Here is an 8398-nt window from a genome sequence, read left to right as displayed (position 1 = left end):
CATGCCTTTACACGAAAAGCAGTGACAATGTGCCATCAACCTACTAAATTAGAAACTTATGGCCAATAGTGCTAGAGATTTTGTTTCAATATACCATATGTATAAGGTATGCTGTCTAGCAGCCATGTGCCACATGAAAAGAGCCTGGACAAATTCCTAGATAACTGAATATATGCAATACAGACAATAGGTATTGCCCATGCTTTCGCTCAGCTTTTAATGTTGCCTATATAACAAACAAGGAGTTAACTGCAGTTGGGCATTGGTATTTTATGCTGACAAAACTTTACGATTCGACAAACAAAGACTGAAAGAGCTAAATGTTGTTGCTTGCTTTTTTTCACCAACAACGGTTGGAAGAACAGATACTTGTTCACATCCCAGAACTTGGAAAAGCCCGAGCTATGGATTAGGACTACACTGATGCTCTAATCATTTCCAAAAATGACAAGCTAGTGAAGAAGTAGATACTTGGTCGTAAAACAAAAATTAAATTAATTGAATGGTTTCAACATGAAAATCAATATTGTCCAACATCACTGTCGCAGAATGGACGGTTGCACCAGGGCACAAACTAGCATCGGCTTTCTCTACCAAAACAGCTGGCATCATACATCCATGATAAAGGGCCTATTGCTGATCTTATCATAACGAAAGGCGCAGCTCTTTTGAATGCTCTTACACCAAGCAAAGTGTCTACAATTGAGCTTTGTGCAAACGACGAAGTCCCGCCCAATGTACAAAAGCCAGTATAGAATTACAAAGAAGCACACATTGTATATTATGTTCAGAAGAGAAAGTATGAAAGCACAAACAGGACAAAAATGGAGACAAAAGAGTTGCTGCAGTTTGATTAGCACTGGAAAAAAAAAACTCTGCAGTCTGGGTAGAGCTATATTCCTCTTGTATGAAAAAAGAAAAAGAAAAAAAAAAACACCGATTTGATATGGTTATCACAGCTGCCTCAAGCATCGAAATATGCTAATTATGGACTAAATTAAGAAGAGGGAAAACCATGAAGTATGAGATAGATTTTCCAGTAATATATTATATATATTATATATATAATATATATATATATATATATATATATATATATTATATATATATACACACACACACACACACACACACATATATATATATATATATATATATATATATATATATATATATATATATATATATATATATATATATATATATATATATATATATATATATATATATATATATATATATATATATATATATATATATATACATACATATATATATATATATATATATATATATATATATATATATATATATATATATATATATATATATATATATATATTATATATATATATATATATATATATACACACACACACACACACACACACACACACACACACACACTATATATATATATATATATATATATATATATATATATATATATATATATGTATGTGTGTGTGTGTGTGTTTGTGTTTATGTGTGTATTTATGACCTGTGCAGTCCGATAATGAGACGTCAGCATATGGCTTTTCTTCATTTATCACAAAAGGTTCTTTCGTAAATACACAATACACGACTACCCTCTAAGGTGATGGGCTTGTCAACTCGACCGCTCACCGGGAACTAAAACTCCCTTCGTTACAAAATGCAATCATTACAAAACATAGTGACACGTAGGTTTTTGTGGAATACTAATGAATATTGAATTTATTTACCTTATAGTACAAGACATCTACATATATGAATTAGGACATTACTCCCCTCCCGCCCTACCCCCAAGTTCCTCACTCCGGGAGGAGGTTTGCCCTTACCCTCACTAGTCTATGATATATGGAGGACATTCCAACCCGGAATAGGCATGGCATGTACTAAACAGAGCTGCAACATTATATATATATATATATATATATATATATATATATATATATATATATATATATATATATATATATATATATATATATATATACAAATCACCCAAAAAATCAACATATCTTTCACAAAAAAAAAAAAATTGCATGTACACAAAACAAGATAAATAATTCTAATCATTTCTTCTCAAGACCTCTGCAACCAAAACACAAAAATACCCTAAGTGAAAAAAAAAATATCATAACATGAAGTCTTCATAACCTCATCAATAACCTCCCTCTGGTTGCGGGCAATACGGGCTTCTTGGGCGGGATAGGGGTAGGAATAGATATTCCTTTATCCCTCGATTTTACTTGTCCTGGTTTACGGCACAATTTCCCAAAACAACTCACCACCACCGTTTCACCATTTATTTAAATCACTACAAGGTTTGGACTTGCAACATTCAACCGGTGGCCACTAGCCGTTTTCCTGAGAAAATCATTCATCTTCCTGCCCTTCTCTTATAATATTATGTATAAGCTATTCACATCTACAGATTCTCGAACATTGCTAATCCTCAAGGCTGAACTTCAATCCCGCAACCATTTGCCATTCGGGAATAGCCACAGCAGCCAAGAGTCATATAAATACATGAATAATATAGCATACGCCTGAAAAATTTCACTTGACCTATTTAACCTCTGATTATTTTAAGGTTCATTCATTAAAGTTTTACGTATTTCCACACTCAGCAAAATTACCACAACATTTTACGTATAAACTTAGCATCAATATAACACATTGTTATCTTCACATTTATTTCAAACACGTTGAAAGAAGAAATGAGGTATGTTCAACAACTACAACAGCAAAGGCAAAAATAGAATTTTTACTCATCAACTCGAGGGAGGTCACGTATGCAGGGGTAAGGAGGAACAATTTTGAAAACCCTCTTCATGTACCATATGAATGTGTGCCTGATCATGTTCAGACACTGTGCCATTAACAATGCTTTGTATCATAACTTGGAACTGTGTTAGACTTTACCATCTATACTCTGTACAGACCCAAATACGCTGGATCTAGTTTGTGTTTCCTAGGTTGTAATCGTTTCAAATAGACACGATCGCCCCCAAATACTTTTACCGGTGCGGTTTTGAGCCGACCATCATATTTTGAGCTGTGATTTTCATTAGCTCTTTTCAAAAACCTTTCAGTGGTGTTCATTACTCTACTCAATAGATTTTATAAATATACACGGTATTGCTCAGTTCAATAGTTTGGCAATTGTTGCGAAATAATGAGTACCTTATATGGTAACACAGGATCCTGTCCATAAACTAAAAAAAAAGGTGTGTCCCTGATTGAAGCTTTATATGCAATGTTCAAAGCTAGCTCAGCTGTAGTAAGCATGACATGCCAATGAAGGGGGGTCGTCAGCCACTAAGTAAAGCAAAATTCGCACTACTATCCTATTATGTAACTCTACTAAGCTATTTACTGAAGGACTATATGTGGTTACTGAAAAGTGTTCATCTTTCATCAAGTCCATGACTGATTTCACCACCTTATTCTTAAAATCAAGACCATTATCACTCATCAAAATTTTTGGGCAACCAAACCTAGTAATGAAAGAGCACAGCACCTGGATAATGAATTTGCAGAATTATCCAGTATTGCGTAAGTATGAGTGTACCGAGTAAATGAATCAACAAATACACATATATACACATGTTGTGTTAACCCAGTAGGAAATGGTCCTACTAGATCCATATGCACTCTCTAGAATTTAATGGGAACCACCTGCCACTTTCTGGCTTCCCGTACAATGTTTTTTGGTTCTTTGAAACAGTTACAAGCATGGCAACCTTTTATATAATTCTCTATAGTCTTTTTCATTCCTAACCAAAAGAAGGATTCACGTGCTCTCCTTAATGTTCCATCAATCCCTAAATACCCTGCATACGGACTTGCATGTTAAATAAGGATGACTTGTTTAATTCAATTAGAAGGAAGAACTACCCATGCACAAAATTCCCCTCCCCTCTTCTCGTACGCACAATATAAGACATCAATTTCAATAAAAAAAAATTCTCACGAGGTATACTCAGAAATGATGGATAACTCTCCGATTCCCTTTTAAACGCTGCTCTCACTCATTCCATCCATTCCTCTTTTTTCCGTTCCTCTCGGACTTCTTGTATGTCCCAACCTCCCAAGTTAATCAAACCTGCATCACCAGGGCATTCATTCTGGACACCCCTGGTCATGTCCTCGGTCATCCACATATATTCCCCTTCGCCGTTCGTATCTCTCTCTCTCTCTCTCCCTCCCTCTCTCTTGCTCTTCTAAGTTTAATCTTTCTCTCTCTCTCTCTCTCTCTCTCTCTCTCTCTCTCTCTCTCTCTCTCTCTCTCTCTCTCTCTCTCTCTCTCTCTCGCTCTCTCGCTCTCAGTTTTGTATGTGTGTGCCGGTTAGTGATTACACTTTTGCGACCCTATAAATATCATGATTTAATGCGGATAACAAAAGGCTATCGAGTGCAATATAGCTGCAAGTTTTCGTGAATAGTCAGTGATTAGTTTGAGGTCGGAGAAGTGGGATAAAACGTCGGCATAGAATAGTTATCTTGTGAATTATTAAAAATCTAATCAAGATGGCTATGTACAACACGGGCAAGGCTTGGAGAGACATCGCTGGACTCAGCAAAAAATAAATTCCATGAGTTGGCGAAACAGGAGCTCGACCGTCTGATAACAGAGGTCACTAGTAACGTCAACCAATGTGACGGAAAAATATTCGCAGACATATTGAAACAATATGATCCAATAAACTGGAGCAAATCTGCGGAAAACATCAGCAAAATAATAGAAGAAATTCCAAAGAAAATCCAAGTGTTAAAGAGATTTATAAAGAAAGTCTACATCAATCAACACATTCCATCAAAGAACAATAAGAAGTCCAATATGGTGAATATGCTGATTGATGCAATGGGAAAAAGAATGCCAAAATGGTGTAATACATGTAAGATATGGTATTCCATTAATAATCCTCAACAATTGATTAGAAAATGTGATGCCTGTCATGTCCCAACACATCCCACATGTGCTGAAATACAGCAAAAAATAAAAAATAAAGACACAAAGGTATTCTGCTCAACATGCTTAGTCTGGATAGAAAATATAATTAAGTCGAGACTAAATCTGCAAATAGTTAAAGATAAAGAAGAGGAAGAAGAAGAAACAGAAGAAGAAGAAGAAGAAGAAAAAGAAGAAGAAGAGAACAATGAACAGGATATGTGTAAGGATGCAGAAGAAATCATTGATATAACCTATGATGCCATCCAACAACATACTTATGAAGAAATAAATTACCAGATGGAAACAAATAATAGACCCAAGAGACTCTACCCGGACCTACATAATTTTAGGGAAGAGCAAGAATAAGAAAAAATAGAAAAGAAGGATATAGTCTGCAATAAGCTGAAAAGAGGGAATTGCAGATTTGGCGAAAGATGCTACTACAAGCATCCAAAGATATGCCATAATTATGAAATATATGGTAAATGTGCGTATTTAGACGGATATGGAGACGAATGCAGAGATCTCCATCCAAAAATATGCAAAAACCTAAAAGAAGGAAAAGGATGCATTTACAACAAAAAATTTCGATATATGCATCCTGCAACCATGAATGAAAGTAAGAAAACTCAGCAAACTGAAAAGAAAAAAGAAACAAAAAAAGAAACAAAAAAGCAGGCCGTGTATATACCGCGCTTTGAACCAAGAGCCCCAAGATATGAGGCCTTTCAACCTAAACCTGCACATTTAGAGCCCAACTACAAAGAATGCATCTATAATGCCAGGGGTTGGTGCAGATATGGGGACAGTTGCAGGTATACACACACAAATAAATATGAGGGCGAAAGAGCAAATATAATAGAAAAGTTGGATTTTTTAATGGCAGAATTCCGGGAAATGAAGAAAAGAACATCATATCAGAACAGGAAGGAAGCATGGGAGAATCCATGTTATTACCAATATTAAATAATGGGGATGAAACACAAACCATAATAGTAATGAATGCACAGGGTTTAGTCACGAGTAACTCTAAAAGGAAAATAGAGTTCTTAGAAGAGCTAACCCAAATTGAAAAAATAGATATATTAAATATAAGTGAAACATGGTATTCCCAAGAGACTGGCAGTGATGACCAGATAAAGGGTTTCCAAACTTATAGATCAGACAGAAAAAATAGGAATCAAGGGGGAACCGCAATATATGGAACAGACATAAATCAAGGAAAAGTATGTGAAAAATACAGCAACACAGAATGTGAATTGATTGCGGTAGAATTTGAATTTGAAAAACTAATGAATATTGTAGTTTATAGACCCCCAAACACTAAGGAGTTTGACATAATAATAGAAAAAATAGATGATATATGTAGAAACCATAAAGACTGGAATATACTCCTATCCGGAGATTTTAACTTTCCTTTCGTGGATTGGAAAGAACGGATAGAAGAAAGTGGTTGTATGTGTACATATAAAAAAGATAGTAATAGTAGCGCAGAAGATAAGAGGCAATTTGAAAAGCTTCAAGATATGCTATTAGAACATAATATGCAACAAATAAACCACATTCCAACAAGAAAGGAAAATGTCCTAGATCTAGTATTTGTGAATGAGGTGAATTATGTTAAAGAAATAATAGTGTATAACACGGGAATTTCAGACCACAATGTCATAGAATTGATAGTTCATTCCAAAGCAAGTGATCACAGAATTAATAAAAGCACAAAACTTTGGGAAGGATATGGAAAATATAACTTTTACAGTAAGAATATAAAATGGTCAGAAATAAATGAAGAACTGAATAAAGAATGGAAAAATGTATTTATAAGTGATAATATACAGGTAAATACGGATGTACTGTACAAAATACTGGAGAAAATTGTTGAAAAATATGTACCGAAAAAAAACAATAAACAAAAGACGTGCATACCAAGAGACAGAAGAATCTTATTTCAGAAAATTAAAAAGTGGAAGAAAAATCTTGCAAAAGAAAAACATGTGTGGAAAATGAGGGAAATAAAATGTAAGATAGAAAATGCAGAACAAAAGATTATACAGTCGAAAGAAAATGAAAAAAGGGACTTAGAAGAAAGGACACTTCAAAATATAAAAAGAAACCCCAAAGTACTTTACTCCTATGCAAAAAAGATGAATAAAAGGAGAATAGAAATAGGCCCTCTAAGAATTGAAGGACGGCTAACGAATGAAAAAAAGGAAATATGCAACATATTAGCAGAAAAATATAAGAGTGAGTTCACGCCAAGAATTGCGAATGAGAATAATGAAACAGAAATGAGAGAAGAAAATGTTGAATATCTAATGGATATAGATATTAATGAAGCAGATATTGTCACGGCTATAAACGAAATTAAAAATGGATCGGCATCCGGACCAGATGGAGTTCCAGCGATTTTGTTAAAAAAAACTGCAAACACTATCGCGAAGCCACTTGCAATACTGCTAAGACAGAGTATAGATATGAGCGAGATATATGTTAAACATAAATTAGCTTATATAACCCCTATCTTCAAAAGTGGATCAAGACTAGAGGCAAGCAATTATAGACCTGTTAGTCTAACATCACATATTATGAAAGTGTATGAGAGGGTAATAAAAAAGAAAATAATGAACCATTTGGTCAAAAATAATTTGTTTAAGATGGGTCAACACGGTTTCGTGCCTGGAAAAAGTACACAGACCCAACTGATAGCTCACTATGAAAACATATACAATAATATGATAAATGAAAAAGACACAGATGTGATCTATCTGGATTTTGCAAAAGCCTTTGACAAGGTAGACCATAACATATTGGAGAAAAAAATGAGAAAGCATAATATTGTGGGAAAGATAGGAAAATGGGTAAAAGAATTCCTGCAAAACAGAAAACAGATAGTGGTTGCAAATGACGAGAAATCAGATGAAGCCCAGGTAATATCTGGTGTGCCCCAAGGTACGGTATTAGCTGCACTGCTATTTGTTATTATGATCTCAGACATAGACTGTGATGTTGAAAACTCCGTAGTGAGAAGTTTCGCCGATGACACAAGAATAAGTAGAGAAATTACTTGTGATGAAGATAGGAACTCACTACAAAGAGATGTAAACAAAATATATGAATGGGCGGAGATAAATAGGATGGTATTTAACTCCGATAAATTCGAATCAATAAATTATGGAAACAGAGAAGGAATGGTGTATGCATACAAGGGACCTAATAATGAGACAATCACAAACAAGGAAGCAATTAAAGACCTTGGTGTAATTTTAAATAGGAATATGTTATGCAACGACCAAATAGCAACACTGTTGGCTAAATGTGAAGCAAAAATGGGAATGTTATTCAGACACTTTAAAACAAGAAAAGCTGAACACATGATTATGCTTTACAAAACTTATGTGCGTAGTACACTCGAGTACTGCAATGTGATAAGGTACCCACACTACCAAAAGGATATTG

Source organism: Palaemon carinicauda, chromosome 10 (assembly GCF_036898095.1).
Source record: "Palaemon carinicauda isolate YSFRI2023 chromosome 10, ASM3689809v2, whole genome shotgun sequence".
Lineage (NCBI taxonomy): Eukaryota > Metazoa > Arthropoda > Malacostraca > Decapoda > Palaemonidae > Palaemon > Palaemon carinicauda.
The sequence above is the reverse complement of the archived record's forward strand: the minus strand, read 5'-3'. Positions refer to the sequence as shown.